General features: G+C 28.8%; 1 pseudogene; it reads right to left on the bottom strand.

The window, feature by feature from the left end:
- Positions 1–1465: 1465 nt before the first annotated feature.
- The window catches only part of LOC143389170 (zinc finger protein 280D-like), a 75161-nt pseudogene continuing 70626 nt past the window's right edge, over positions 1466–6000 (bottom strand).

Here is a 6000-nt window from a genome sequence, read left to right as displayed (position 1 = left end):
TCAAATATTCAAGAAAATAATACAATCATATATTTTGCTATTTAGTCTGAGCATATTTAAAAATGTACAATATTAAATTGTATTTCTGTTTAAGTAAAAGGATTTATAAAGCAATTATTCTCTGTAAATATTGGCAATATTATCCCTTGTATTTTAATTTCTGATTTAAAATAAATCATGCCAGGTGAAGACTACAGAATGGAATTCTAATAACAAATTTCTTTGAATGAGTATACAATTTCTAACAGCACCAAAAGTAATCTGAATCAAGCATTGATCTGAAAAGTAAAATGATTCAGGGACAGATTTTCATTGCAAATATTTACTCAAAAACTACAACAGAATTTTAGTGGCCACTTAAAACATTTAACATTCAGTGAAAGAAAATTTAAGAATTCAAAGCACATTTTAAGAAGTAAAAAATGTAGCATTTAAATAAAGTTTATTAGTACTTAAAGCAAACTATTATTCTTCATTTTATTCTATATCTATTATGTTCTAGATGATAAAAAACTGAAAAATCAATTTAGCAGCCAACTTATGGGTAAATTAGGCTACTTTCCCCAAACCAGTCTTCTATATCACTCTTTTAGGTCCCGTTTGAAGTTTCTATTTTACAATTAAGAAAAAGTCACTTAAACATGACTGAATACATGTTAGCACATGTTTTCAGTTTACTGCTTTACATTATCTACATTATACCATACTTTGGTTTGGCTTCCAGACCATTTTTATGGGTCTATTTCTAAGGAAGATATTAAAACAATATTAAAAGGATAGTAGCTACAGGAGTTTCAACAATGAATTTCTACTTTGTACAACTAGTACATCAAGGGATATTTGCACATCTTACATACTGACCAAAAGCACAAATATAAATTTATGTTTTATAATTCCACTTTCACTGAAAGTTTAGTTAAAGGTAAGCTTACAGCCTGGCAGGCTAACACTTGTTAGGGAGGTACACAGATTCAAAAATTCTGTTTACATGCTTCTGACAGACTGGAATGTTATACTGAATTCAAAATTAAGTTTGCGTTCATCCAAATTCTCATTAGATCAATTTAGCACTCTAAGCATGCTCCATTTTCCAGCATTATACTTAAAGCCTTTATTAACAATGCCAATCAGCCACTATTTAAAATCTATTACTCTGAAAAGTACATTATTTCCAAATCTCTTTCTTTAAAAGTAACTTAAAAGGTTATACAGATAATAAGGATTTTAAGCTTAGGACTGAAAGTTTGAAAAATTTTAATAATATAACTAATCTCATAAATCCATTCATATCTACAACCAAGTCCTATTTCTTCAAAAACATAGCCTTTGATCTCACACTTAGCTTTCATTAAAATCCTGTTCGTGTTTTTAAAAACTTGGAAATCCATACCATGCATGCTGTAGTTGGTGAACTGATTTAATAACTTAGATTGAACATACATGTGAAGCGTATGAATTACCTCCCTCACATTTTCTTATTTCTGAACTCTACCACAGCACTACTGAGCTCACCTGATTGCACTGTTCCAAATGCTCTTTCTGTTGGTGTGCTACAACTTAGAATGACTAAATTATTTCAACTTTGTTCTTTTTCATCTGCCAAGTCTACTGTTGTCTCTCCTGTGCTTGGACTATCTTCTCCAGGAATGTCATTTTTTTGATCAGACACTACTTCATCAGTGTTGGCAGAAGAATCACCATTTTTCTGAAGAATCTCTGTACTTTCATACTCAAGTACCTCTGATGGTGTCAAAGGTTCCAAATGAACACTGCCTTGCTCGCTAACATCAGAACTAACAGATTCTGATTCATCTCTTTTTCTCAAAAACTGATCAATGCTAACATCACCTGATGGTAACCACAAATCCTTAATATTCTTCAAAGAAAACCGAGCTTCACTGGACTTGTGATCTTTAATCTGATCACTTGAAATTATGTTTTCTGAACTTTGGCCCATTTTCAATTCCATTTCCTGACAAATGTGCTGTCTTTGTTTTTCTTACTCCATTTTATCTGCCTCAATATTTGAATCATAACTGAAGATTTTCTTTGAGCCAGTTTCCTTGCCTGCAAGACAGTTATTATTTTCTTTATCTGAAACTGTTGTGTTTTCTTCACTTTTTGTTGCTAATGAATCTTCAAATAAATTTGTATCACATCCATTTTTTTCTTCTGGTGAAGAAGCTTTATGTTGCTTACTGAAAAAGAGAAAGTCATTTATTATCTTTTTCTTCATAAAACAATATATTTGAGCACCATCAAAATAAAGACATTTGCTAAGAGAAAAAAAAAATCAAGGCATCTTCTTTGTTAACTGAAAAGGAAAACATATGCAGATTCCCTGTCTTTGATGGGAGGTTACAATTTAGGAGGAGGCCATTTTTTTTAAGCAAGACTGAGAGAAACTTTGGAGACATGTTAAAAAGACACTCAGGTAGTCTATCAGCTGATTTTAGTCTCAGCTGTCATTATTTCATCTGTTTAAGTCCCTGGCCTGTTTTTAGTTAAAATTTAAGTGTTGTTATTAATTTGTCAGAGCACCTAACATGAGGAATATATTTGAAAAAAAATATCTTTTTCTATACTTGTTTTTGTATTCTCTTATGCTTAAAATGTCTTTTCCTATGCAAAATCAGATATGCATTGACAAACATGTCCCTAATTTTTCACTAGCTCGATTAAAAAAAACTGCCTGAAAAAACATATACATATATACAACATAGGCCTATCTTTGTGTGTACAGATTTAAACTACCTGCAACTCAGACTTTTTCCCAATGAATTATGCCAATATCCTAGCAACAATTTCAAATAGTCATTTATGATTTATTGAATTAATATATCCATAAAGCTACTTTTATAAAATTTATGCCATTCCATTGATCTGTTTTTAGATTATTTGGGGGCCAATACCACACAGTCTTAACAAAAGATTAACAATGTACTTTATTAGGTAGAGCAAATCACTTATATTCTGTTACTATTCATAAATCTCATAATTTAAAAACATAAAGGACATTTATTTCCACAAAAATGATCATTAAAATTGTGCTTAAAATAGTAAACACACAAATTAGTATCTAACATGGAGAAATAATAAAATACATGGTATTAAAAATGGAAATATATAAATATATAAATCTTATATATTTATAAATATATAAATCTTATTTTAGTTTGCTAGTTTCCAAACCAAGTCTCACTGAGATATTCAACTTAATACTGATTAAATCTACAAATTAATTTGGCAAATCATCTATCATGCAAGTTATCTCAGTAAACTTTTGCTTTGTTTTATACACATTTCTCATTTTTGTTACTATTGTGAATGAGCTTTTTGTTCAGTATGTTTTATAATCACTGATCTATCAGAAAGATTCTGTTTTTTAATTTTTTTACATTAAACCACCTTATTAATTTCAATCATTATTAGTTAATTTTCTTAGATTTTTACTGGTCAGTTACATCACATGCACCACCTACCTACTCCAGAACTCAAGGAAATTTGATAGATGAAGATAAGGCTAGATAACTTTACTACTAAAGTCCAATATATACTTTCATAAGGCCTTATTCAGTGATTTACTTTTTTGGGGACAAGAAATTAATTAATCTCAACAGACTAACAATTAATCCATTGTAAAACACAGAATAAAGAAAAGGGTAAAATACTTAATCTAGAACCCTGAATAAAGTTCTAATTAGAATGCTTAAAAGGACTATGAAACATGTTGTGTTTCATAGAGATCTACCTAAGCACTGAATTTTTAAAAACCTCAACCTCTGAATTTTCAAATTTTTAGCTTTATAGCTTTTTGAAAACATTTTAAGATTTCTTATTTGCAATAATTGTCCAGTGTTATAACCTGTAGGATCTTATAACTGTTTTCATTTAATAGGGATAGCTAAAATTTATTAACATCTAGTTACTTAGTAATATAAGAATTATTAAGTACTTTTAAAAAATATTTTACAACTTATTAAATGTACTGTAAATGTTAATAAGATTTAAAAACCAAGAATCTGGAATATTTTTGTTGAAATAAAAATTTCAACAAAATCATTATTGAAACCAATAATATATACAAAAGGCTATAGAGCCCTTTGTCAGTTAACTATGAAATAATGTGGTTTACATGTTATTTTATATGCTTAAATTAAAAGAGATTCAGTTTTTCCTTATATTTACCTTTCAGAATTTGATGATTCTGTTTTTTTTTCAGTCACATTAGATCTTGCAATTTCCTGACATGTTTCACAATACTTTACTTTTACATTCATGGCTAAACTTAAAGAAAAGTATTTTTATAAGACTAAACATTCTGGATAAAAGGAACTTATGTATCCAACAAAAAATTCTGAATACAAGAAAGAAATAGGAAAACAATTTTTTAATTTCAACTAGATTAATTCTCATAATAGAAATTAGAATACTTATTATTATTAGAAAAAGTGTTAGAATAATTCTCATAATAAAACTAGAATTTGTGAAAATATCAACCCATAAGGATTTCAGTGAATCAAAAATTTCTGGATCAAATTCAAGAAGCAGTTATCCAGTGATATCAATACCTCTTGTCCTTATATCTCTTTCAAATATCAGCTATAATTACAGTGGAACAAAAAACTAGTAAAATAAAACTGAATTTTAATAACAAGATGCATCCACAGGGGGTGGGAGGAGGAAAAGAAATAACTGACAGTATTTGCTAATAACAAAAGTAAAAAATTAATACTTTGGAAAAATTCACACCCAAGACTGATGGTTAATTATTTCACTAATAATGGTTATTTAATATCACTAATATTAATGAATGTGATTTCTTGATATTCTATAACATAACATGTCAGCATTTGGGATATCCAAATAATTTAATGAACCAATATTTTTCAAATGACCAATGCATAATGTTACAAAATTACACATGGTAAAAAAAATCCATTCAAAGTTTAAAACAGACCAATAGATTTTGATGTACAAAGTATAAAGAAATTCAATGATGCAGAGTCAGATTGTACACTGCAACAAACAAAAAGATTTCACTTGTCTAGTGCTGGTGTAGTATCAGAGGAAAATAATCACAATTATCTGAAAAGATTTAAAATACTGGGTGAAGCTGGATATTTTTCAGATATTTCTACCAAAACAACATATCATATTATACCAAATTCAGAAATATAAGAATCTAGTTTTCTTCTACTAAGACAGACATTAAAAAGATATTCATGAATGAGTATAAAACAATACCATTCTTCTAAATTTCTTTTGTTTGGGAGAAATAGTTATTTTTCAGAAATAAAAAGTGTTATTTGTTAACATACACTGGGTTTATTGTTATTACATTAAATCAATCAATAGCCATTTTAAAAATTTCTAACATGGTAAATACAGATTATTTTTTATAGTACAAATGGGTATATGTAAAAAGTACCTTCGGAAGTTCTGCAGTACACACCTATATGGCTATGCAAGTCTTCCCTGTCTCCATCTAAACACAACATTTTCAATGGACTTTTGAGCCTCACTCTTTAATCATATGTGGACAGTAATCAAAACACTACAAGACATCTGCTAACATGAGAAAGACCAAAATAAACAAAAAAGGAACAAAGAAAGAGGTCTGAATACATGAGAGATGTTGCTGGGGACAAAAGAAAAAAAATGTACCTATATACTTACTATTATCAGAGAGGTATGTTATTGTACCTATTAAACAATAAGAAAACCTCCAAAAACAGAACAAACTGAGAATAAATGACTAAAGAGCTCTTCAAAATTATAAATATTGCAATGAAAAGAGATAAGCAAGCAAGAAAAGAAAATACCATACACTGAAAGGAGTTAATGCAGGTGATCCAATCCAGTAAAACTGACACAGAGCTCATGAGTCAGCAAGCACATGACAGTAACAAAGAAATAACAAAAGAAAACTTTCTAAAAACAGAAGTCTTCAAATGCAGGTTTGTCAAATATACCTACCATAATGAATGAAAAAAAAAA

Source organism: Callospermophilus lateralis, unplaced genomic scaffold, assembly GCF_048772815.1.
Source record: "Callospermophilus lateralis isolate mCalLat2 unplaced genomic scaffold, mCalLat2.hap1 Scaffold_250, whole genome shotgun sequence".
NCBI classification, from domain to species: domain Eukaryota; kingdom Metazoa; phylum Chordata; class Mammalia; order Rodentia; family Sciuridae; genus Callospermophilus; species Callospermophilus lateralis.
Note: the sequence above shows the minus strand (reverse complement) of the source record. Positions and strands in the feature narration are given on the sequence as shown.